Genomic DNA, 27,444 nt, shown 5'->3' with positions numbered 1-27,444 from the left:
TAAATAGTTCCTTAAAAATCTCATACAATTACAATCTACTGCAATATGATATACCAAATTTGATGATGATTGATGAGCCATTAAGGCACTTATAAGTGACAAGCAAACAAACTTACTTTCACATTTATAATATTAGTAAGCATAAGAAACGATTGCTTGGCATAACACACATATGTTTTATTAGAACATGGCGGAAAATGAAAATTTTGTCTATGGACAAAATGTCTATTGTGTGCACAGAATGGCAGGTAATTTAAGGATAACACACATAAATTTTTTGTTTACATTAATTCGGAAATTACTAGTTTTTGTCACAGTAAAAAAGCTGTCACTCAAGTAGTCGGAAATATTATTAAAATTTACAATATACATTATATTATACATTTTAGTACAGTTTGTGAACTTAACATTAGATATAAAGGTCATTGGCCCTAAATGGCCCAAACGCTTCAATATTCTAGCCCTGCTGTCCGTTACCAGATACAATGAAAAGAAGTTCAACACAAAGGGCTTTGAAGTGGCGAAATTAATAAATATTTTTAGCACTGAACCTGTTTGCTGAACCTTCTTTCAGCTATAATAAGGCATGCCGTTCATTAGCCAATACGATTTATAATTTCATTGTTTTTTGCGTACAAACATAATTATTTAATCATGATGAACATTCACCCCAATTATTCATAAAAAGTAAAACCTGCTACAAACCTATTTTAACTATTAAAGTGTCTTATCACTTTTTTTTTTTGAGAATTTAGTGCAAAAGAAAATAAGAGGATTGCACTATGATAGTGTAAAAAAAAAAAAACTAACTGTTGCAAACTAGGGTATTTCTATAATTATAGCAACTATGTGACTGAACATTAAATTGTACGTAAATAATGTAACGTTATACATAAATTATTATCAAAATTATATACCTATCTCTTACCAATATCCACATATTTAATTTCTAATCGTTAATACTAGTCAAACAACATGATAGACAACACAGGCAATATCGAGCATTCATATTCTTATTTTGTTTTAATACAACGCAATTTTATGTTGCCAAATACGCGACCTAGCTGATTTTATCTATTGTTCAACCCACGTATATATTAGGTCAAATACCCCAAAATATTAAATGGAATATATTATTATCAGAAAATAGATGTTATTAAGTTACATTTAGGTATATTAGTTCAACGGAAATGCAAAAAAAAAACCTGTCGTAGTAGATGTTTGCACATTTTCGAATTTAGAATCTTTTTACTTTAATAAAATTTCTATGAAAGAAAAATGACGTTGTTTTTATAAAATTATTTATATACGCAGAAACATAGCTGTATTTCAATTAATAATGTTTTTTTTTAAATCGGTTATTTAATTTGAAATATATAAATATATAGCTACAGAGTTTCACAGATAAAGTTAAGAATTTAGAATTAACATAAATCATAATTCGGTAATTCCTATTTCAACATAAAGTACTTACGTTAACTTCATTTAGAGATTACAATTTGATTAAACTTTCTAATTGGGGTTTATTTTGTATAAGGTTGAGCAATGTTTTAATTAGTTAAGAAAAGTTTTAATTTATTTACTTTAATTATAGCAAGATCATCGAGTCTCGCGTATATTGCCTAGAATAATGAAGCAAACGTAAAAAAATACTTTAATCTGTAGGATCAAAATAGCCACAATTAACTGAAGAAGAGCCATTAATCTTTTTAAAATTAGAATGAATTTTTGGTTTATAATAAAAATGTAACAAATTTTATAATTAATCACATTAAAAATAATAAGTAATATAACGTTACAATGACACAGATTATCAAGTTCGATTGATACAGACCATTAGCAACAAGGACCTTTAATATAAAATGAAATTACGTTCAAATTTAAACTGTAATAAAATTCTGTGAACATAATGTAAAAGTGTTCCTGCAGCGAAGCTTAATTGTGATTGACAAGTTCGAAGAGCGTGTTTAGGTAGCCCAATAGTAACAGATGGGGGGGGGGCGGTATTGTGAGTAATGCGGACTACCAATCCCATTGCTAGCAATATACCTTATCAGGTTGACCTCCACGTGGTTCCTCTTGGAAACCATCATGCTGAATTCTAAATGGATCACGATTTCTAAATGTATCATCACGATAAGCTAACTAACTTGCCTAGGGGAGAGAAGGGATTGTTAGTAATGGGGATTAGTAGCCCCATTGACAGCAATATACACTGTCAGGTCGACCTCCTCGTGGTTCCCCCTGGAAACCATCGTGATTGATTTATTGTTAGATTCGTCACGATGGGTTAACTGACCTGCTTCACCCTCACCTACGAGTATCATCTTTCACTGGTGCCTCGCCGGTGTATACCGTTAGCGCAGGCGGGGTTACCATTCCATTATAATTCATCAACTTACTTGTCTTTTCATTCTTACCTATCATCCCTCACTAATGCCTCCCGGCATATACCGTTAGCCCAGACGGAGTTACCATTCCATTATCGTCTATTAAAAAACAGTAGCAACAGATTTTCAAACGAAATGACTTTCACAAAGAATACACTTGATCCCATAGAGATCGTTACATCAAAGTTAAATTTTGTTAATTGTATATATTAAATTAAGCTTTTCACTCTGTAATCATTTGGGAGCCATCTCGAGCGTGATTGGAGTAATATTTCCAATACACGATTGGTATTGACAGAATAGGGTTAATGAAATTATTGCAATAAACTCCATTTGACGATATACATATTAATATAGATTTCGATTACAGATATCGAGTCCCTTTACTTGAACATCCGATGTTTATTGCTTCAAAAACTAATATGGAAATAATATAGAGACAAAGGTAGGTAATGGATATTGAATTCAAAGTAATTTTAAGGTTTACTATCACAGACTGTTGAATGCTGATAAACTATTTGACAGATTACACTGTCCAATGAATAAATCAAGATGACCTGGTTACCAATTTCAATTAATGCAGCATAATATTATACTGTGTGTTGATTTGATGGGTGGATATGAAAGAGATCAGAGATATACATTTCTGTCTTGCATGTAATGAAAAAAAGCGCTCTCAGATATTCAGGGAAACAGGTGGTAAGTCTCTTAAATAAAAACCCACGCAGTAATATAAAATGCTCTTGATATCCTGGCAAAAATATGAGCTCACGCGAAAAGGTCACGAGACCACCTAGTTGGTAAGTAATATATTCCTTATATTTAATAATGCAAGTTACTTCACAGGGTTCGGAAGTCACAATAAGAAAATATAAGAGTCGAGTGTTGGCAAAATGTAACCATATTATATGCAGCTGTTACTCGTGTAAGCTGTATTTATATTATGTACAGTTAACATCAAAGGACATCTACAGATATGTGATCGACAGGTTTTCGGAACTTCTAAACACCGTCTCTCATAAATCTCAATAAGGTTAGCATCATTAAACGAACTAATGAAGTAAAAATATAAACAACTAGCGACCCTTTATCTATTAAAAAAAAAACAAACACAAGATATTTATTGAATTTTGTTGCTGAATCTTGGTATTGAAATGGAAGATATCTATACACTAATATTATAAGGAGGTAATTTATATTGGATAATTTTTTTTTTAAATAAAAATAAAATCACCTATAGAAAGCTACATTATCAGCGAGTAACATAGCTTATATATTATGTTCGAAAATTCTATCTATCCGGCCGAAGCGGGGGTCGGAATGCTAGTCTTAACATAAAAATGGAACATGCTAGACTTTTCAAATATCCATCCTCCCTTTTGTGTAAGTTTTAACTTATATAAATATATATCCAATACAGATATTTAATTTTAACAGATGTTGTAAATGCATTTATTTTGCGTGAGAATTCTCTGTTTTAAAATAGGCCTAAAAGAGTTTTACTGCAGCTAAATATAATTGTCCATTTTTAATAATTGCATGATCTTATTTGAAAAAAAAAATTTTAAAGACGGAATAATTAGATATTTAGCTATAAAGGCAGGAATTATTAATATTAAGGATAATAATAATAATTTAGATTTTTTATTAACTAGAACCTACAGTACGTTTAGCCTTATTTATATCTGAGGTCTATAATTTTCAATAGGGCAACGTAAATGGGGTTTGGTTGTGACTTTAAGGAAGCCTTGCACTGACAGTCTGGCACCAAGATAAATAATAGATGTTGAATTGTCACCCCTATCTAAATTATCTGTTCTTGACAGCATTTAATACTGGACACGATATTCAGATTTTTTTGTAATTGCTGAAAAAGGAGAGTAATGTTTTTCAAGTAAAAATAATATGAATATTTTTATTCAATAACATTCAAAGATATATATACATATATATGAATAATATTACAATACGTATATATATAAATTTATTTCATATATTTATCATATAAATATATAATGTATTTATGTAACATATACTATTATAAGTACTTAAATGTGAGATGTGCATATAATTATTTGCATAAGTTTTATTCATATTTGCGTTTTTCTTTTTTTATTAGTTGCATTTCTAGCGTCAAATAGCTACCGTCTTCTTTCTTTTCTCCTCTATCCAAATGATGTCTAGAAAAGATTGCTTTAGCGACGAATCCCTTTTTTTTATTTCATAAATATAATATATTTTGTATCATTCTTTAAGTGGTATCAATAAAGAGTAAAAATAAAGCAATTATGAATTTTTTTTATGAGTGTACGCTGTGAGTGTGTGCATAACATGCGTACTGGAGGTTTAAAAAAACATTATTATAATGTAATGCATTATATTATAATTAACGTTAGTTTTAATAGGTATATTATCTAGTTGTGGTCAACAAGTCGATATTATTCGCCACATCTTTTAGAGGACAACGAGAATACGTTAATCTCACAGACACGTTTGTATACAGATTATAATATTATCTCGACAAATAAATTCGTGGCTGTCACCATAAAGAATGTTTGTGACAATCGGTCACATTTCAAGAAAATACAAATTTGTACATAATAAAGGTAAAATATAATAGGAATTTATTGTTATGTATATTGGTATAGCAGTAAACGCTGCTTTGATCTTGACAATGGTATTAACAGATAGGTACTACTGTATAGAGTACCTGAACAGAGGTACAGTACCAGAGGGAGATAAAGAATATATATATATATATATATATATATATATATATATATATATATATATATATATATATATATATATATATATATAATATAAAAAAAAAAATATTAATAGGGAATAGCGGCCCCATTACCAGTAATATACCGGGTCGACCTCCATGTGGTACGAATGGAAATTATCTTAGTTAACTCCCGGTGAATTCATTACGATGCCCCATCTGGCCTGATTCCATTCTCATCTGTCATATATCTGTCAGTGTATACTGATAGAACAAGCGGATTACTATTAAATTTTCATTATATAAAAAAACACATGAAAGGCGTTATGGTTTTACATTTAATTCTGTAGTATTCATGGTGCTGTGTATGTCTATAGACAATAATCATCGCCTTCCATCAGTCAGTTCGTCAAATCAAGTCAGTGCATTAGTCGGTCTAATACAGTTTATATAAAAAATAATAAAATCTTATATATAAAAAATAACAAAGTCTTATATATAAAAAACATAATTAATCATTATAATATTATAAATCGCCTTGTGGCCCCAATATAGGATAGGCCACCCCGTGGATGTCGTAAGAGGCGACTAAGGGAAAGCGAAGGATAGGCACCAGCGTCCCTTTTAAAACATCTCCAAAGTCTAACTGTGGTTGCCAATCCTTCTACCAAGCGTGGCAACAACTGGCAAAATCCCTCCCAAGAAAGACGCTTATGTTCAGTGGACGGTTAAAGGTTGATATGATGATAATGCTGACGAATATTATAAATGTGGAAGTGAGTTTGTTTGATTGTTACCTCTTGGCGCTTCAATAAATCTTTTTTCTTCTTTAATTCTCTTAACGGTTTAGTAAATCACTATAAAATTTAGTATAAGATAATAAGATATATATGCTACTTTTTATATTATTTTATTGGCGTGTGTGCCCCGGCATAGAATGGGCCAACCCTTCCTTTCTCGTAGAGGCTGTAAAAGGCGACTACGGGAGGGCGAGGGATGGGCAGTAGCGTCTTTCTTAAAATATCTTTAAAAGCCTAACTGCGGTTGCCAACCCACCTGCCAAGCGTGGCAACTACTGACAGAACTCCCCATACGGGGAAGGCTTATGTTTAGCAGTGGACAGTTGACGGGTGAAATAATAATAATAATAATATAAAATTACTATTTTACGTTAAATTAACAACAAACTGTAATATTTTATCCAATGAAGCATTGCATCACGAACAAACAAGAGAGGTTACAAGTTCAGACCGATGAGATAAATGGGCGGCCGTTTAGAAAACAGTGACATTTTATGAATACACAATCATTTATTTCTAAGTTGATTTTTCTTTTACAGCTTTTTACTTCGTTTTCAATTATTTCATTTGCAATAAGGGTGATTTAACGATATTTAAAATTATTGCAAATCTCACATCTGTAAAAGGCTATTGTGACTGGAAAATAATTACAAACCGTGTATACAAAAAAAACCGATTTCAATTATGGCAAAATCAGTTATTTTGATGTAAAAACTAAACTATTAAACAAATTTTGTTAAAAATTTTATGAGATCAATCGGTAAGAATATTTTTTCAGATAAAAAAAGAAATTTTCAAATCGGTTTACAACTGCCGGAGTGATAAGTAAATATATAGATAAATAAAATAAAAATAGAACCGAATTAAGAACCTCTCTCTTTCTGAAGCCAATTGAAAATATATATAAATGTAAAAATGAATTTGTTCATTTCTTTGTGTTACCACTTTAAATTATAATTACCACTTTATGTTATAACGATTGGAAATCGAAAATTCGTCATGAAATTTTAGTGTGCATTAATCTCAGGGACAGAGGAAGATATATACTACTTTTTTGAATGAATGTATTCCAATTACACTGACATAAATTAGATACTATACTACTATTTTTTAATTTTTTTTTTGTAATGGGTGAAGATGGAATAGTAACCCCGCCTGCGCTATCGGTATACGCTGGTGGAGCACCAGTGATGGATGATAGGTGAGAATGAAAAGGCAGGTCAGTTAGCCCATCGTGATGGACACATTCAGCACGATGCTTTCCAGGGGGGACCACGGGGAGGTCGACCTGAGAGGGTATATTGATAGCAATGGGACTGGTAGTCCCCATTACTAACAATCCCTTCCCCTTACTATATACTACTATTGTTATTTAATTTATTTAGTAATACAGCGCTTAGAGGACGAACAAAAGCATTCGTCACGTCCTTGATATAATACACTTGCGGGTTTGGCGAATTGATCATCAATTTCCACGGAATGGTTTCATCCACAACGAATTCATTCGATAATAATAGATGATATAGCTGTTTTATTACGTACGTATTACTAGAAATATATCCATCAAGTGCTATGTAGGTGTAGTACAGAGGTATAGCTTCACTTAATAATATTGTTAACATCACTTCTACTTTTGTTTATGTACTGTTTAAATATTAACTCCTGTATCTATAGGTACGAACTGACCCGGCAAACGTTTTGCTCCTTACCGCCACCCATTTTGCCAATTTTTTTAATCAGATAAAATTATTTCTCAAATTGGAGAAAACTACATATTTACAAAATTTTATTAAAAATCTGTTGAGCGATTTCGGAGATCAGCGTGAACGAATATCGTGACATGGGATTTTCATATATTAAGTTCCTTTTTTTATTATTAAATGATGGATTCGCGCTTGAACTTAACTAATCTGGTGAAAAGTGACTTCAAGAACTAAGGAGAAATGTGCTTACACAAAAAATAGCAATTTATATATTATCAGAGAATAAGAATACCTAATGTATAATCTATTAATTGCTAAAACATGTTTTTTTTTAATTGATTGATAAAAAATATTCATGTTATAAACTAAATACAACGGAGAACGTCGTGATTTAAAGATTTTCTATTCCAACTTATAATTCTAAAGGCACTACTTTTAAAGGCAGACACCTAAAACATGTATATCATTTTAAACTTCAATCAAATTTTCAAGTGATGGGAAACATTGTTAACAATTTTTTTAAACCGAAAGACAGTGGCCATCTATCTGTTTATTACGTTGTATACAAATATGCTTGCCGCAATACGCAGGACATGCCAAATAATTATGAAACCGCAATGACTGACAAATGTCTATGACTATCTCTTCAAAGATTATAGTCGTGAAGATATTTATTAGGCATGTGTTATGTTCAAGACCAAGCAAAAGAGCAGGAAGGTCGCCTGTTGAGACAGTCGCGTCATTGTTGAGAGATGGTGAAGCGACTGAGTTGACCGTGAGCCTAGTTATTAGCGGTCTCTTTCATAAACTAATATAAAGGCCCTTTAAGATGATAAACTGATAATAATAATTTGTATATTTCGTCATGCGAATCTAACGAAGTATACAACAAAGTAATAACAATTTAGTAAGAGTCACAAAAGAAATAAGGAATATGTACTCAATGTTGTCATCGAGCTCTTATTTCTTAATCATTAAGAATGAAAACACATGGGCGATTCAGGGTACTCTGTAATGTCCATGGTACTGATCATATGTAAAAAATATGTTCTAAATTCATCATCACCATTCATAATCAAACCAGAGGGAAATTTTGTACAGAAGTCGTTTGCTTGGGTATTTCTGTTCTATTCATGTTTTTACTGCGAAGCAGTTGTTTGTATCGCTGTGTTTAGGTTTGAAGATATACTCGTAGAATTGAATTTACTTGAGAGGTATAACATGTTAGTCTTCAGTAATAGTAACGCACAAGAGATATCATAGGCGAAACAGTATACTCTGTTATGTGCATGATACTGTTCATGTATATAGGTGAAGGTTACCACTTTCCAACAGATGAGCCGTCAGCTTGTCACAAACAACAGTCTAAGTTTAATAAAAAAAAATTATGAACTCGTTCTAAACACAAATGCGTCGTAAAGGCGACTGAAACGTCAAACACAAAAAAAAAATTATGAAACTACGTGAATAATTTTATTTAACGGTTGAAAAAGTACATGTAAATACCACAGGCCATATTACACATCTAGTTCCAAACTAAGTAGAATTTGTACAATGAGTACTAGACAATGGTAAATTTTTTTTAATGAATATTGATAATAAACCAAATTTCGTAATTCCTTGTTCTTAGTAATAAACTCAAACCATATTGTTTGAATCAAATCGCGCGACCATCTCAAATCTATGAACCAAACTCCTGAATTGTCTGCAGTGTTTATTGAGTGTAAATTAGTTTTCATTTTCTAGTTTGGGTCATTGTTTTGTTAATTCAATTGTGGTGTTTAGATTAATAATGAAAAGCTTTTCGAAGAACTCGATCAAATATTAAGAAAACAAGACAATCTACATTGTTCTCTAAACGGTCGAGGATGCGTCAGAATAAAAAAAGGTAAATTTATAGTAAAAAATAAATATGTTTGTACTTGATTGGTTTTCGATTTGGTAGACTGCGGACAATATACTTAATCTATGGTCCAACGCCGAATTTAAACATAGGTTACATAAGCTAGCCTAGAGGCCTCTAATACAAAAGGGACTTTGCATAAATGGATTTGCCACAAATAAGCACAATTGGTTAGTAAATTAGGTAAATATAAAAGAGAGAACTTAATTTTTTATGTGCATATATTTTATTACTAGCAATACTGTCGCAATGGCTGGTGATTCCTCTTAACTATTTTGTGGATCCATAATCCTATTTTCATCTCATCAATTCAATTGAACTTTAAGTTCTGTATAGTACAATGGTTAAAAATTCGATATTATGATATTCATTTTATACGTAGAAAGGGCCCATTACAGATGTAGCCTAAGAGCTCACAGATCCTGAATGAAGCGTTGCTATGGTTTTTACAGAACCATTGTTTTCCATTGTCTAGCAAAAAAAAAACACTCAAAGAGACCACAACAATTAATTAAAATTCAAAATATTTATTCATTATCCACAATACTGTATGAACAACTATTTACTTAAGAATACTCAGTGTGCGTAATGCAGTGGATAATTATTATTATCTAATGCTCGTAGAAGAAGAAAAGTATTCACCATATATGACTCACATACATACGCATTAAAAGACAGTGACACTTAAAAAGAGAAACTACTATGCAGTAACAATTACTATACGAGTCAGTTATAACTACATACAATACAGTTTTCTTTCTTCTTTTCTCATAAAAATATAATAGCAAATTGCATGTTCTATATGAAAAGGGTACGATGTGGTGATGGAATAAGATTTACAATGAATTATAGCACCCTTTTCATCCCAAGGATGTCGAGAGGCGACCCTTATAATAAAATGTCCTATACTATAAAGGCAGCTAAGGGAACAAAGCGTATATAATTCACTTGTGTAAGAAAAGAAAACTCGAAATTAAATATTATGTCAAGTTGTCTGGCCAGCTGGTAGTTTCTCCTAGTATACTCGTAAAATAAGTACATTTCAATTTTATATCAAAGTCTTTGTATATGTGTAAACAAATGTCTAGCAATGGGATGATGTGTTATTAATCGAGAGCTATAAAGAGTGGTCTGACAACCCCATTGCTAGCAATTTAGTTCGACCTTTTCGAAACCATTGAACTTATTTTTCGTCGAATGCTTTACGATGCGCGAACTGATCTGCGTTAGTCTTCACCTATCATCTATCACTGGTGCCTCATTAGTGAATACCCATAACGCAAGCGGGGTTACCATTTTATTTTCACTCATAAAATGTATTATAAGTAAGATTTTAATTATAGTACTGTACAATCGCCAAGTTCATATATTTTTTATAGAAATAAAGACATTTAATATTGAGTCACTATAAATGATGATAGGTATTTGTCTATATGACAATTTATACCAATATTGTTGAATAGATGCTTCCATACACAATAACTAAAATAAATCACTTGGTTTTACATGAAATTTCACAACTATTTGTAGTAGTAGAACTGCGTTTGCAAGACTTGGCATTTTTTTTAAATTTTATGTTTTAATGAGATAATAATATTATGTAGACACTAAGTTAAATAATAATACGATGAGTTATTAGCAAAAAATGTGTTATTAAAAATATAAACAAAGCAACATATGCTGGCGCGTAGCTGCCCACACAAAATGCTTGTGAAGCTGAGAAAATTTATTGTAAACGATACCGGCCGAAATAGTAAAATATTAATTAGGGTTTTCAATTTCAATTTGATTGAATCGAATAATCTCGATCTTAATTTTTTTGAATCGATCTTTTTTTTTATATTAACCGATCTAAAGATTGATTGATACAAAAATTAATAGATCGAGCTTTTTCCAAAGATTCCATATTATAATTATTCGTATGTATGTTATTTTAGAAAGACGTTCATTACCCTGTGTAGTATTTTTATTTTTTAGATCTCAACATGCACATAAAAAAATCGAAATTAATATTTTTAACGTCATTTTCAAGAATTTTGTCACTGATAGAATTATTAGTTTCCAACTACAATCTATTCGAAAGATTGATTTTTACCGAACATCGATAACCCTAGTATGAATACCTCATTAAAACATACAAGAGTTTTTACTAACCTTGAATTTGCGGAAGTTTTTGTACGTTGTTTAGACCAAATGAGCATTGATTTCTTTTTATGTTTTCATGTTTACAACTTCGGAAAAGTTTCTGTAATGTTATTAAAATAGATAGGTACTTTAGAATTACCTACTACTAATCGTGCAGATAGTTATATTTAGTTCATCTTACAATAACAACATGTTTGAAATAATTACGTAGAAAATATATTATTTATTTATTTATTTATGTTTATATAATAAAATATTGTAGTATTTATGCTAATATTTAAGTCTATGTACCTACCTATTTAACTAACGTAGTTTGAGCTGTCCTAAATCCAGTGCTTCGCCTATAGCTATCTGATTAAGCAATACTAACTACTAATAAATATATAAACTACTGATTAATGTTTTTTTCTCATAATTTAAGATTATGATAAAAAAACCGGCATCAGTTGAAGCAAAACTAAGTTATTTTGATTTAAAATTTAAACAAATCATCTGATTTTGATAAAATTTATATGGATCGAATCTGTAAATATATTTTTTCAGGTACAAAAATTCAAATCGGTTTATTGTTAACAGAGTTATGAGATTATACGAACTTAAAAAAATATAACGAAATTGAGAACCTTTTTTTTTCTTAATTTTTCGAAATCGGCTGAAAATAGTTTTACTGCAAAATTTAATAACTTATATAGTTTTCTAAAACTTTGTAAAATTGAAATAAATTCAATTCTACTATATATAGCCCTATATGTTTACACGTGGTGAAACTGGGAGTACTTCAAACAACCATAAACCTAAACTTCGGAGCTATATGGGTCAAGTGGGGAGCCAACAAACTAGTGGACAATGTGGTTGTTAAACTAATAGCCAGTGGCTTTGTAAGGAAGAAACTATATAGATACAGACAGTTACATAACAATTCTCTTTTACATATATCTTTGTATGTAAAGACGTCTCACGTGAAGTTTGCAAACAGTCAGTAAAGAGAAAAGTAAATAATACGAAAAATAATTAATTGTAAAACTATAAGCAAATACAGAACTGCACTCCGTATTTTGAAGTAAAATATTTTTAAAAATCTACTTAATATCATTTTACATTTCAATCTTGAGAAGATTAGTAAGGTACGGAACGGGAGTAAATACTGTTGCAAAATAAAAAGATATCATTGAAATCGGTTAAGATTTGTCAATTTTAATAATAGTATTATACTGCATACTATATTGTATTTGTCACTAGCAGTAGGTATCCCGCGGCTTCACCTGCGTGAAACAGTAACAAATTTCACTCAATTTCGTTCAGTAATTTTTGCGTGAAAAATATCATCCATCCATCTTTACAAACTTTCGTATTTATAATATTAATAATATTAATTATTAGGTTAAGTTTTATATAATAAAAATAAATAAATAAATAAAAATACGCCTATAATCCAATTTAAAACTACCCTTTTATTATCTACCAACCAAAATGGAAAAAAACATTTTTGTTCACAGGCTTCACGTTATATGCAATCCACGTACCTAAAAAGCTAATATTATAATAACCAATTTGCTACAATCTTATCAATATGTCTTGATGTCACGCAACAATATTAGGAGTATACAGGTACCCACTTTGTCTACATTTCGGTCTATCGCGTCAATGGACAGATTTTTATATGGTATATGTAACTTAAAATGGCACAAACTGACGATCCATTTTATAGAAAGTGTTATGACACCTATCGTACCATGATTCTCATTATTGTTTGATGATGTGGCTACCAAGATTTGCTCTAAATGGGCACACAAATTAATGAAATATTGTTTGAATGAATGACTGTTTGTATAGCCTCTTTTTATTATTTAATAAAGTATAATATAATATATATAAATATATAACTTTTCCATTTTATAGTTCTTATTTTTACATTTCTATATATTTTATTCTACAGTAGATTTTTTTTTCATACAAATTGGAATGACAAAGAAGCTGATGGCCCACCTGATGGAAAGTGGTAACCGTCGCCTATAGACATAAGCAGTACCATGCACATAATAGAGTATACTGTTTCACCCATGATACCCCTCATGCGATGCCATTCCTGAGGACTCAGGTGTTATTTCTCTGTACCCAGTAAATTCACGCCATATCCCACCCTTCAAACCGAAACACAGCCATGCAAACACAACTGCTTCACGGTTGAAACACGAATGGGACAGAGGTATATATAATCGACTTTTGTACAAAGTCTCCCTATATATATATAGATATATATAGTAGATACATTACCTATACTTTTAATCAATAGCCATATTTTCAACCGACTTCAAAAAAGGAGGTTCCCAAATAGGTCATTTCTTATGTTTGTTACTAAATAATTTCATCAGTTGTAAACTGATTCAGATTTTTTTGTCTGAAAGATACCTCTTACTTAAATATTGATGCCATAGAAATTTCATCAAAATCGGTTTCAAATGTTTAGTTTTTAGATCAAAATAACTGCTTTTACACAAATGAAGTCTGTTTTTTTTTTGGGAAACAATTTTTAATTCTTTCGTTCTTGTTTTTTTTTTTCTACTCTATAGTCTATACTTTAATCTAGTGTCTATTATTAATGTGTTCATATACATAATAATAATATGAATTGTAAAGACTGCACTAATTAAATATTAAACCTAACACTTATTATATTATGATTTGAATTTGAATGTATGCTTAACCTTTCCTGAGGGTTAAGTTTTTATGCCTCTGTACCCTGTAATTTCACTGCCACATAAGCACAGCTTATTGAAGGGAAAGGGATTGTTAGTAACGAAATACACAAATTCTATTGTTAGCAGTTCCCCATAGAAATCAATGTGATTATTTCTTATTGAATTCGTTACGATGGGCCTACTGATTTGTTTTTATTCTCATCTACCATCATTACTAACTAATGCCCGGTCAACGTATACCGATTGCGCCGGTGAGATTTTTTTTTTATATTGGGTGAAAATGGAATGATTACCCCGTCCGCGCTATCGGTATACACCAACGAGGCACCAGTGGAAGATGATAGATGAGAATGAATGCAGGTCAGTTGGCCCACCATGATGAATTCGACAAGAATTAACTATGATGGTTTCCAGGGGGAACCAGTGGAGGTCGACCTGAGAGGGTATATTGCTAGCAATGGGATTATTAGGTCTCTTTACTAACAATCCTTTTCCCCGCGCCGGTGAGATGACCATTCCATCTTCATCTATTAAAAAAAAACACAGCTTATTGCCTCAAATGCTTTGCAAGAATCAATGGATACAGGTGGCTCAGGACCATTCCTTATGGCAGTCTTTGGGAGAGGCCAATGTTCACCAGTGGATATATAATGGCTGAGATGATGATGACAGCTTATTGGCGATAGAATTACAAGTGACAGCTAATATATAAATAAACAAAGCAAAAATGTTTCTGTTATTTCAGGTCTTTTATCTAAGGTCGAATTTATTATGACCAATAATAATATTTGCTAAAAGCCAGTAGTGACTTATAGCGGACATTTCGAATGCTATTCTCAAAAGAAAAACAAACGTAGTTAATTATAGTATATACTAACAAACATACTGTGAACCTTACGTAGACTTATGTAAACTTATATTTACTTTTAAATACATATTTTATTTAAGTACGTACAGTTTGGGATATTACTCTGTACCCATTCGAACAGAATGGCTACAGAATAATTAATCCCGTGGTCTATACCTACAACAGTCTGGTATAATTTAGGTAAAGGCATTTAAGGTTTTACATACTTACAAGAATGGTACGGACGTGGGTTTTATATTGTATTTGATCTGAAATTTAATATTTCATCGTCGTATAACGTATTTCATGACGTAATTTTATTTTTATAAAGTTCTAATAAGTAACATATCTATACAAATATATACATATACTGGCTTTTGTCTGCAACTTCGTACGCGCGTATTTTTATAGTATAAATTTTTCTTCAATATCTTCCATGTAAATACATCGTCCAGTTAGAATTTTATTAAATTAGTAAGATTATATAAGTAAGATTTATAACTATATTTTTGCTATGTTTTAACTTTGTTATTTATTATAATGCAAATGAACAGAGGTCTTAATGTGTTTTATTACAATAGTATCAGTAAACCAGTGGATTTCAATCTTCCCTAGACCATTATCTTTTTTAGAAAAAAATTTACGCTTCATCCATCCTTATTAATTATAACTGTGAAATTGAGTGTATGTTTACCTCTAGTGCCCCAATTGTGAAAATGCGCGCTATGTTATTGGGAATCTATTATTGATGTTTTATCAATTATTACGTTTTATTATCAAAAAGCTGGCAAAGTTAGCTCGGAATTCTTTTGAATTACTGTCATCGGTTTGAGAAGTTGCAAAGTACCAGATTAAGAATAAAGTACGCATAATGACAGGCTGCGAAAAGTTTATTTAAAAGTAATTTATCTTAATGGACTCGCGGTTGTCAGATAAACGCGAAACGATCCTTAAAATCCGAAACTTCTTAACTGAATTCCTTAAAACAGAGATTTCAAATAACAGATTTCTTCCGCATCTTACAAAAAAAATAAATTAAAAACTCAAATATTATTTAAGTACGAATTAATAAATGGTCTAATGAGTCCAAATTGAATTGCAATAGCAGAAAAATACAGAATTTAGGGGGCCCCTAGTGACCATCTATCGATAATAATGTAAAATAATAAAGATATCCTTTAATTGAGAATGAGTTCTATATGTCAAAATTTATGTGCAATGGTAGATAGAAGAGTGCGGCCTCTAGAACTCGTCTATGGAGTAATCCTTTAACTCTTGGTGCTATTACTGAGATACAATGTACTGACATTGTAAATTTCTTGTTGAATACATAATAAATAAATAAATTGTTCTACTTAGTTTATTATGTTGCAAGCTATGTCACTTGTACACATTATTATTTTCTTTCCATTATTTAAATAATGTATCATTTTTGTTTTAATATTATAAGGTATACCGTAGTTGTCCGTGAAGCCACTATGTACTTTACACATTAATAACGATGTGGTAGTAATATACTGCCATAGCATAATGCTGAGTGCTGGCTACGTTGGAACCTAATTATTAAAAATTAATATTACTATTTTTTTTTTATGTAAATGCATTTGGTTGCCAATAAAGCTTTTGCTTTCTTTCTTTTTCCTTGTCATATATTATGTCATAACAAATAACAACTCATTAAATAGGTACAGGTCTCTCCCCAATAGAAAGGAATCGCAATAGAATAGTAATACTGCTATTGCCATAATGGATAGTTATATAGTATATTATTTCAGCCGTTAACTCTGCATTGCTGAACATAAGCCTTCTCCATGAGGGGAGTTTTGTCAGTAGTTGCCACGCTTGGCAGGCAGGTTGACAACCGCAGTTAGGATTTTTGAGATGTTTTAAAAGGGACGTTGCTGTCAATCCTTCGACCATTAGGTTTCCTTAGTCACCTCTTATGACACTCACGAGAAAAGAAGGGGTGGCCCATTCTATACTGGGGCACAAACGACAATATATATATATATATATATATATATATATATATATATATATATATATATATATATATATATATACCTAGCTTTTAATTTAGACCTTAACTATTCTCAATTGGTGTACTGTGTTTTGTTCCCTTGATCGCCTCTCGGGTATGATAAGAAATAATGACATATTATATTCCGTCATCGCACAAATAATTCATAAACTATAATTTTATACATAGTATGTAGTCTAGTTACAGAATAAAAAGGTTGTCCTACTTCATCGCTCCTCTTCGTTAGTTTAAACATAGCTAGTGTAGTAATAAAAAAGTTAATTAAATATTTGTCGACAGGGGCAGGTTTTTGCACTTCGTCGCAATTATATACCTAGGGAGGCCCTGTACGATGGCTTAATAATACAAATTTTGAACAAAATCCTCCACATTAATTTAATATATATACACACAGTAAACCAAAAAATAAATTCGAAACAGTATATTCTGTTATGTCCATGATACTGCTTATAGTAGATAGAAATTGGGATAAACGACTATAACATGCGAGCAAACACAAAACTTTAACAATTTATGCACCCTTAACGTATTGCAAACAAAAAAGTTTACAGGAGTCCGAGTTTAGAATCTAGAATGCAATTCTGTTCTATTTCCGATCCATATCGAACGGTTAAAGGTTAACCTGGTGCTTTTACCCGAACACTGAATAAGTAATCGGCTTAACATGCTTCTGCCATTTGCCCATACGATTCCACAACACATGTTCCTATTTGCTTTCCTATTATTTACACTCATTTTATGTACAAGCTTCTACAGAACATGAATCTTTTAGTTAATTTAAAGTTTTAAAGACTATATATTGAATTAAAGCATTATGCAACAAAATGATTATTTTTTTTTATAAAAACGGCATTAGAATAAATTGATATATATAATAATAATGATTTTTACCCACTTCTTTATACGCGTCGATTACAGAAGTAGGATAACCAATGAATTAGTCCACTTTATTGATACGTAGATGGCCTCTCCAAATTAAACATACGCCAGATTTTAAGCTAGATCTTGACAAGAATATAACAGTGAAAACCATATTTAATTTGATGCAGTTATTGTGTAATGCCAGAACAAACAAACAGAGAAAATTTTATAAAAATTTTTGCTTTAGCATTTATACCTCATATTAATTTTCTTTAAATGTTTCCATATGATTTTACAGATATTGTCTAATGACAATTGCATTATATTACTAAAATAAGATCTGCAATATTGTGTCAATCATTTGACAGTTGGTTTGTTCATTTGGAGAGGTTGGCCGAAAGAACAATTATGAAAGAGATTTATAAAGCACGAATGAATGGAGATCTCGATAGCGGCCACCCTAGATGGATGTAAGTCGATTAAATAGACGGCGACGTGCTGAAGAAGGGCCAAATTAAAAGTACCCGTAACCGGCGAGCGTATATGAATAGATTGATGAATGTGGAGGATGCGAAAGAGGTCTGTTTGAATCGGATCATTTGGCGTTTCATTGATTTTGCCTACACATATAGGGGACGGGCGTGACGGACATGTATGTATGTACGTAACAGCTATATATTTTTCTTATCAGCGCGTTTATTATTCTGTTTTCAAAAATGATAGTGGAACAAAAAATATTAATATTTTTTTATTACTCTTATCATTACAGTCGTAAACTGTCAACTGCTGGACATAAACCTTTTCTATAAGGGGAGTTTTACCAGTAATTGCCATGCTTGGCAGGCGGGTTGGCAACCGCAGTTAGGCTTTTAGAGATGTTTTAAGAGGGACGTTGCTGCCCATGCCTCAATCGCCTCTTACGACAAAAGTAAAATGGGACCCATTGTGGCTCATTCTATACCGTGTAACAACAATAATAAAAAATAATTGTACCCTAATTATTAATATTATAATATTTATTTATATCATAATTTCTATATTATTTTTACCTTTATTTTTAAAATAAGTCTTATCTAAATTAGTTATTGTGAGTAACAATAACTTTATGCCGATAATATTAATTACATGGTTACATACATATTTATTTAGCACCACGTGGTACCGCTGTGTATACACGACACACCTACTACGACTTCCTTATCAATCAACATTCCGTAAAATTATCATAAATAAATATTTATTTAATGAAATTATTTTGTCTATATAGTATTAAGTTGAGGTCAGTCACTTCTTATAGATAATGAGCATCAAATAATATTTTTTGTTAACTAATTACATTAGAATCACTAATCATACAAAGGAGAAGGAATTTTATACACGGAGAAAATTTTTTGAGTCCAACAACAGACAAAACTAGATATATAATTTTAGTCAAATCACAATAGAATATCTAAAATTGCACGCTGCAAAGTACGTGTGTATGATAATGGAATGGTAAGCTTGCGTTATCAGTATAGGTTGCCTGGCACTAGTGAGTGATGATAGGTAAGGGGTAAATCAGGTCTGTCAGCCAATTGTGACAAATTGATTAGGAAATAACTGCGATAGTTGGAAGAGAGGTTGTTTTTTTCAATGGGTGAAAATGTTATGGTAACCCCGCCTGCGCTAACGGGATACGCTGGCGAAGCACCAATGAAGGGTGATAGATGAGAATAAAAACAGGCCAGTTAGCCCATCATGATGAATTCATCAGGAATTGTGGTTGTCATTTGGTGTTGTGGGTGATCATGGGCGGCGGTAGTCACTTACCATCAGGTGAGCCGCATGCTCGTTTGCCCCCTGTGTTGTAAAAAAAAAAAAAAAAAAATGATAGTTTCCAGGGGGAACCGCGAGGAGGTCGACCTGGTTGGGTATATTGCTAGCAATGGGATTCTCAGTCTCTATTACTAACAATCCCTTTCCCTCCGTTGGAAGAGAGGTTGTTAATAATGGGAACGTTAATCCCCATTGCTAGCAATATACCCCGTCAGGTGGCAGACTTCCACGCGGTTCCCTTGGACATTATGGTGTTTAATTCTTATTGAATTCATTATTATAGTTCAACTGACTAGAGGGCCTACCATAAAATGTTTTCTGACATTTCGGAGCTGAACGAAACACAAACCAGAGGAAGACTGTACAAAAGTCGATTGCTTGTGTACTTCTGTCCCATTCGTGTTTCTACCGTGAAGCATTTATGTTTTCATGGCTGTGTTTCGATTTGAAGGGTGGTATATGGCGGAGTGAATTTACAGGGTACAGAGGAATAACATCTGAGTCCTCAGGAATGGCCACGCATGGGGGGTATCATGGGTGAAACAGTATACTCTGTTATGTTCATGGTACTGCTCATATCTATAGGCGACGGTTACCACATTCCATCAGGTGGGCCGTCATCTTGTTTGCCATTCTAAGTCGTTAAAAAAATTAAAAGTACATGATACATACCATATAAAAGTCTTAAATTATCGTTCTTTTAGACTTTTATGGTAGGATTTATAACGAACGAAAGGTTTAGTCTCATTTACTGGGCCGATTTCGGTATGAACAAAAACATGAAATAGAGTACTAAAACTCGGAATATCATGTCATGAAAGATTCCTTATAGTTTCAGCCTCATATATCACCGTTCAATGGTACCCCGCCAGCGTATGCTGATAGCGCAAGTAGGGTAATCCATTATTATCCTTTAAAGAAATCACTAAGTATAGTTTCTAGGGGAAATCCTGTAGAGGTCGATATGATAAGGATACAAATAATACAAAGTGAAATTTATTTCACCGATAAAATATCCGCTGTCGAAAGGAAGGGATTGTTACATATTGGGACTAGCGACCCCGTTGCTAGGAACATATCCTATCAGGTTAACCATGTGGTCACATCTAAAAACCATTTTAGTTAATTCCTAGTAAATTAATTTCAATGAGCCAACTGACCTAACTTCATTATCACTTATCGTCCTTCACTGGTGACCCGACAGTGCATTATACCGATAGCGCTGGCGGTGCTACCATTCCGTTACAATTCATTTAAAAAATGTACATTGCTTATTAATCACAATGTCGCGATGATCAAGATAGCCTTGTGCATTTGTTGTTAAGTCTTTATCTAGAATGTTCGTCTATTATAATTGTAATGGACCTAGTATAAATTTAATTCAATGTTTGAAACTGTCCTTCATAACTGGTTCTCTTATGTACATGCCTCGGTCAAAATCTCGACGGTCAAAGGACCCCGGAACACTAAGAACTGCTGGAATTTACGTGAAATGTATAAGTTTCTGTACTGATGAAAGCAATCTCTTTGAGACCTTCAAATGATCCTTATCTTAATCCCATATGACAATTAGCAGAAAATATCTATACCCTACACGGTTGCCAAATCTTCGTATTAATTCATATCAATCTTCTAATTAATCAGCGAGCTATGAAGAAGGCTATACTCAGAGTTTCTTTGCGTGATAGAATTTTAAAGATCCACAGAAGTACCAAAGTAACCTACATAGCCTAAAGGATAAGGAAGCCGAAGTGGCAAAACAGACATAGCTCGAAGAATCGACAACCGATGGGGAAGTAAGGTTCTTGGAGACCTCGTACACCTCCTCGTAACAAACGCAATGTAAAACGAACTCCAATTAGATGAAGTGACGACCTTAAATACATTGCAGGGAGTCAGTAGATGCAGGCCTTGGAACTGTTCCTTATGGCAATTTATGGGGAAGGCCTACGTTCAGCAGTGAACGAATAATGGCCGATATGATGATGATAAAATACCTATAATTTGTTTACTTATAATATAACTTTTGCCGTTGTTAATTCCAGAGTTAAGTTAAAAATAGAAACTACATTAAAATAAAAAAAAAAAACAAATTAGTAAGAATAGCCTTTATCTATTTTGTAAATACAGATTATATTTACAAAATAGCTATTAATATTGTCTAACAGATGGAATATTTTTAAGTAATTGATTTTACAATACATAATGTACGCAGTTGTTGAAAAATTGATTTAAGCCGGCTTTTTAGTTTGGAACGCATAAATCTGAAATACTCGAATAAATTACATCCCACGGTTGACCTTTATACTACGAAATATCTTTATGTTCACATCAGTTGCCATCGCATCGCCATTGTGCCTATATTAGCGACGCGGGCGCTTAATGAGAATGCAGGGAAGCATAATGAAATAGATTAAGGAATAAGAATCCTTAATCTATGTAATAATTCTATAAAATATTCTATTTAATCTAATTTTTAATCGACTTCAAAAAAAGAAGGTGTTTCTCAATTCGATGGTATTTTTTTATGTTTGTTACTTTATAACTCCATCGGCAATAAATCGACTTAGATTTTTTTTTGTCTGTTTTCTTTTTGATTCTTTTTTCAGATTGGCCCCATATAAATTTTATCAAAATCGATATAGTAGCTATTTTTTTAATAAAAGTGGCTGGTTTTGCCACAATTCAGTCTTTTTTTATTGAACAGAATTTTAAATTGTTTTCTTAATAAATGGAATTGTTACGATTTACAGCATCCTCGTTTGCTATACTTTCAGATTGGACCCATAGCAATTTTATGACAGTCAGTTACGTAGTTTAATTTTTAAATACAAATAACTAGTTTACGATTGAAGTCAGTGTTCTTTTTTTTTGGAACAAACTCTTAAATTATGTTAGGTAAGTACCTTGTAATAAAAATAGTCGAGTATTAATTTTTTTTTATCACAAATCGAAATAGGTTATCTAATCTAATATTAATAACTATAACACATAATAAAAATCAATATATATTATGTATAATATATTATTATATTTATTTGTATAATAAACAAAGAGCTCATTCTTATAACATGCAATAGCAGTTGCACCCGTTTATATTTTATATTTTGTTGTGTGTACACATTGCATTGGGGCTTCCATAGCATTGGCTGAGCCAGTTCCTTTTGCCTAATATGAGACACTTCTTATGTAAAATATTACTGTATTTTCTGTTATAACTATGTGTTTTTCTGGCAATATTTTCTATTTTATTCTATTGCCTATTGCTGTGTGATGCCGGGTGTGTATGCCGGGCATAGAATAGGCCATTTATTTCCCGTAGGTGTCGTAAGAGGCGAAGGATTGACAGTAGCGTCCCTCTTAAAACATCTAAAACATCTCCAAAGCGTAACTGCGATTGCCAATTCGCCTAACAAGAGTAGCAACTACCAGCAAAAACTTCCAAGGGAGAGACTTAAGTTCAGCAGTAGACAGTTTAAGGCTGATATGATGATGATGATGATTACATTCTATTCTAATAATACGTTTTTAATATTCCCATTAATTAGTGAATAAATGTGTATACAGTAATGATTATTTATTACCACTATTTAAAGAGGTCACAGTATAAATTAGTTTAAAATCTAAAAATCTAAAGCTGGTTTTTCACAATGTACCTATTAATATAATGCAGATAGCATTTGTAATATATATAAATCCTTATCGGTTACCCTATCATAGAATAATACGAATATAACCGCACTTCGTACTTTGTAATAAAACCATTTTACTTATATGTACAAATAATTATTTATATATTCATACTAATCTTATTACATATATCTATAATTAATGTAATCATTTCATTAGTTTTCATTTCATATTTAAATAATTCTCGTACTGTTTCTCAATCTATATTGACATAAATATGTAATTTTAAATCAACTTTTGTTGAAAAAAAAAAAGACTGCTTTTTCCAACAAAACTTAATTTAAAATTACGTTCGAAATGCAATTTCTGTTGAAAGAAACTCCACTACTGTTGAGTTTCTTATCCGCGCCTCTCCGCTGAAATTGCTTTCTGAACGAACGGTAAAATCGTAAAAAAATACTATTAAAAATACTTGTGATTAAGTTTATTTAAATAAAAAATTCTTAGTCTTATTTCAAAGCGAATAAAACGCACCTACACACCCAAAATTTTTCATACCCAGACTCCTCTCTATTCAAAGGTTGCCTGGAAGAGATCGCTTTTAGCGATAAGGTCGCCAATTGTTTTTTTACTGTGATTATTTCTTGTAACTGTTTGTATCTATAATAAGTTTACTATTGTAACCTTTTGGAGGAAACAATAAAGAGTATTTATCTATCTATCTATATATAAAACAGCTCACTATTTTCCTTACCAATTGGAGCTCATACTTTATTCACTCATGCGATTTACTTCTACCCTTTGCTATAATAAGATTCTCTCTATAGTGTTATGATGCGTTAAATTTCTTTATTGGGTCAATAGCTGTGTAGTTTATTTACAACTCCCTGTATAGCCTTCTTCTCTTCATAGTGGTATGGGTCAAAGCACTAATGCAACATATGCCTAAGGGCAAAGGTAAATAAGATATTTGTTTTTTTCGTAGAAAAATGTTTACTGTATCAAGGCTCACGATAAAATGAATAGTTTAGTATATGATCTCTGTTCTTTATAATATTAGTGCCAGTGACAATTTACAATTTAACAATTCGTCATAGTCGTAGAATACTGACGAATCTGACAAATATTACATATAAAGATCCGTCAGTATTCTACGACTATGACGAATTGTTGTAATTTAACAGAACTATTCTTGAAATGAAAATCAACATAATACTCTATAGTAATATCAGACATTTTCTTACAATCAATTATTTTTGTCCAATATAATGAAACTCGAATGTCCAATTATGATGGAGAATATCGTGGCCATCATAGTATATACTAGTATATTTTATATGAAAGTCTTCAAATAGCGCCGCAGTTTCAATTCGACTCTGAGACTTGTACTAGATATTATTTATTCTGTAACTGAGTATTTTCACAAATAATTAAAAAAAGCTTTCAAAATTAATTACACAATTGAGCCCATTTTAGTTATTGATTTAGAAAGCAATCACACCTAAATAAATAATCTCGTATCTAGTACAAGACTCAAACCCGCGCAAATATAGAAAATTTCGATTTTTTTTTATACTACTGTTTCTATTCGATTCGATTCTAAAATAGGGCCGATTTCTAGACCTACACCTATGTTTGGCGTCTTATAATGCAGGACATACTAAATTGAAGACTTGATAGGTAATTATTAGTTTTATAAGTTACACTACTCGATAATTGAATGTGTCAAATCCAAACAAGAAAGTAATTAAGTACACATTAACCACTCTTAAGGACTAATTATATTTTTTTACAGTTCATTAAAATCATTAAAAAAACTATAAACATAAATTTTAATAATAAATTCACATTATTTACAAGCAAAATGTATTTTAATACCAAAGTAGCCTAGGCCGCCCAATACGTAGTGCTCGAAATGAGATACCAGCCACACCCAGTCAGGACACTTGACCTAATTTTAAAGTTTGTTTCCTGATTTAGCCCAACAGAAAATCAGATTCCACACCTCATTTACATACACAAACTAACAATCTTCACCAGCGGGCCATAGCTATGGAATGAAATATATAGGTAACGAGGGAAGGGCATTATTAGTAAGTATCATTGACCAATATCTTGTACCATCTTGAAGCTAGTCATGCTTACTATAAGATCTTAATGGATGGCGGAGTGATGGTTCATTCGGTTCTTTAAAATATAGTTGAGCGCAATGATGACTAGCTCATCCCTTATACTCGAGAAAGAGTGTTGCTTGTAGGGACTGATCTGCTCATGTTTGCTTTATTTATTTTTCATTTAATAATACACATAAAAAGAATATAAAAACTTATTATAGTCACAGTAGCCAAACAAATGTAAAATTATCTAGTAATTCGAAAAGAATATTGAGTTTCTTGCGATTTCTCAACAATATAACACTGTTTCGAGCCCAGCAATAGAATCATAAAAAATTTACGCTTTAAAAGAACTTGTAAACAGATCTAATTCTTTGAATAATGGTTATTTCTATTCTATTTTACTATCCCTACCTACCTAATGGGTCGAGGGAAAAGAAATTTTCAGTAATGGGGTTTAAAAGCCTCATTGCTAGTAATATATCCTATTTTTTTGATTGGTGAAAATGGTATGGTAACCCCGCTTGCGTTAACGGGATACGCTGGCGGAGCACCAGTGAAGGGTGATAAATGAGAATGAAAACAGGCCAGTTAGCATCATGATAAATTCATCAGGAATTAACCATGATAGTTTCCAGGGAGAACCGCGAAGAAGTCGACCTGGTTGGTATATTGCTAGCAATGGGATTCTCAGTCTGCATTACTAACAATCCCTTTCCCCCCAATATACCCTATTAGGTCAACCTCCACATGGTCCGCATTTGGGGTTAATTTATTTATTTACCTTAAAATTTATTACCCTGTAAATTTATTTATTTATTTATTACATCCACTGGGTGAGCCTTACAGTTTTCCAATACGCTCACCCAGGAAAGCATGAGTACAATAACATATAAAAAAGGAATATTACATATATATAACAAGAATAATATAAAAAGACTTAAACAAAAATTCACGCCATATCCCACCCTTCAAACCGAAACATAGTTAATATTGTGAAAGCATCATGCTACTTTCATTCTCTGAAAAAAAGTAGGTAAATATACCTATATATCTTCGTATGAATTATTTTATATACCAGTTAAATATTATAAATTGTTTTGTAATTATGCTTATCAATCAGGATTCATTTAGTAGGTACCTACTTTGGTTACTATAAAGAGCATTATCAATTTGAACCTCATTGCACTCAAAAGGTTGAATTCTGTTTTATTTAATTTTATAACGATTCTATTTTAGCAAGTGTTTATTTTTTATTGGATAAACCTTATTATTCTTATTAGTATAAATGAGAAAATGAATTTGTTGGTTATTGCTTTTGATGTTTTGACTGTTCAACCATCCGTCTTGAAATTTGACATAGTATATATTTTTTAAATTTAATAATGTTATTTAATTCAGTGGGTACTTATATTAGTAAAATAATTGGAAAATAACCAAGCATTGCGGTGCCTTAAGATTGCGAAGAGTAGGTATCAACAATTTGGATTGTCGAATAGTACAAATCAACGGTAAACAATAGTTACTGATTATTATTAAATTTAAATACTTATCATGTTTTTCTGTATTGATAAATTTAATAATACATACCTACATACAGCGACTGAGTCTCTTCTAAATCGCCGACTAAACAGAACACTGTTTAGACAAAGAAATGTTTCAACCGAAAGGATATCGCTTTTGTATCAGTAGCTAGGTACTACAAGACGGATCCATTACTAGACAGCAATAAAAGCTAACGACGTACATTACAGTGTTATTCAAACAA

At 31.6% G+C, this 27,444-nt stretch overlaps 1 protein-coding gene across 3 annotated transcripts in view; it reads right to left on the bottom strand.

Annotated features, from left to right (window-relative positions):
* LOC113513030 (1-phosphatidylinositol 4,5-bisphosphate phosphodiesterase) overlaps window positions 1-27,444 on the bottom strand; it is a 90,689-nt gene that overhangs the window by 62,941 nt on the left and 304 nt on the right. The window contains exon 1 of one of the 3 annotated variants that reach the window (XM_052892861.1): window positions 27,267-27,417. The exons of the other annotated variants lie outside the window; for them this stretch is intronic. The gene's annotated coding sequence lies outside the window, so the exon portion shown is untranslated. Of the gene's footprint in view, window positions 1-27,266; window positions 27,418-27,444 lie in introns of those variants that run through there. 3 annotated transcript variants of the gene reach the window in all.

The sequence above is a fragment of the Galleria mellonella genome, unplaced genomic scaffold (assembly GCF_026898425.1).
Source record: "Galleria mellonella isolate WM207_F2 unplaced genomic scaffold, CSIRO_AGI_GalMel_v1 utg113, whole genome shotgun sequence".
In the NCBI taxonomy this organism is placed as follows: domain Eukaryota; kingdom Metazoa; phylum Arthropoda; class Insecta; order Lepidoptera; family Pyralidae; genus Galleria; species Galleria mellonella.
Note: the sequence above shows the minus strand (reverse complement) of the source record. Positions and strands in the feature narration are given on the sequence as shown.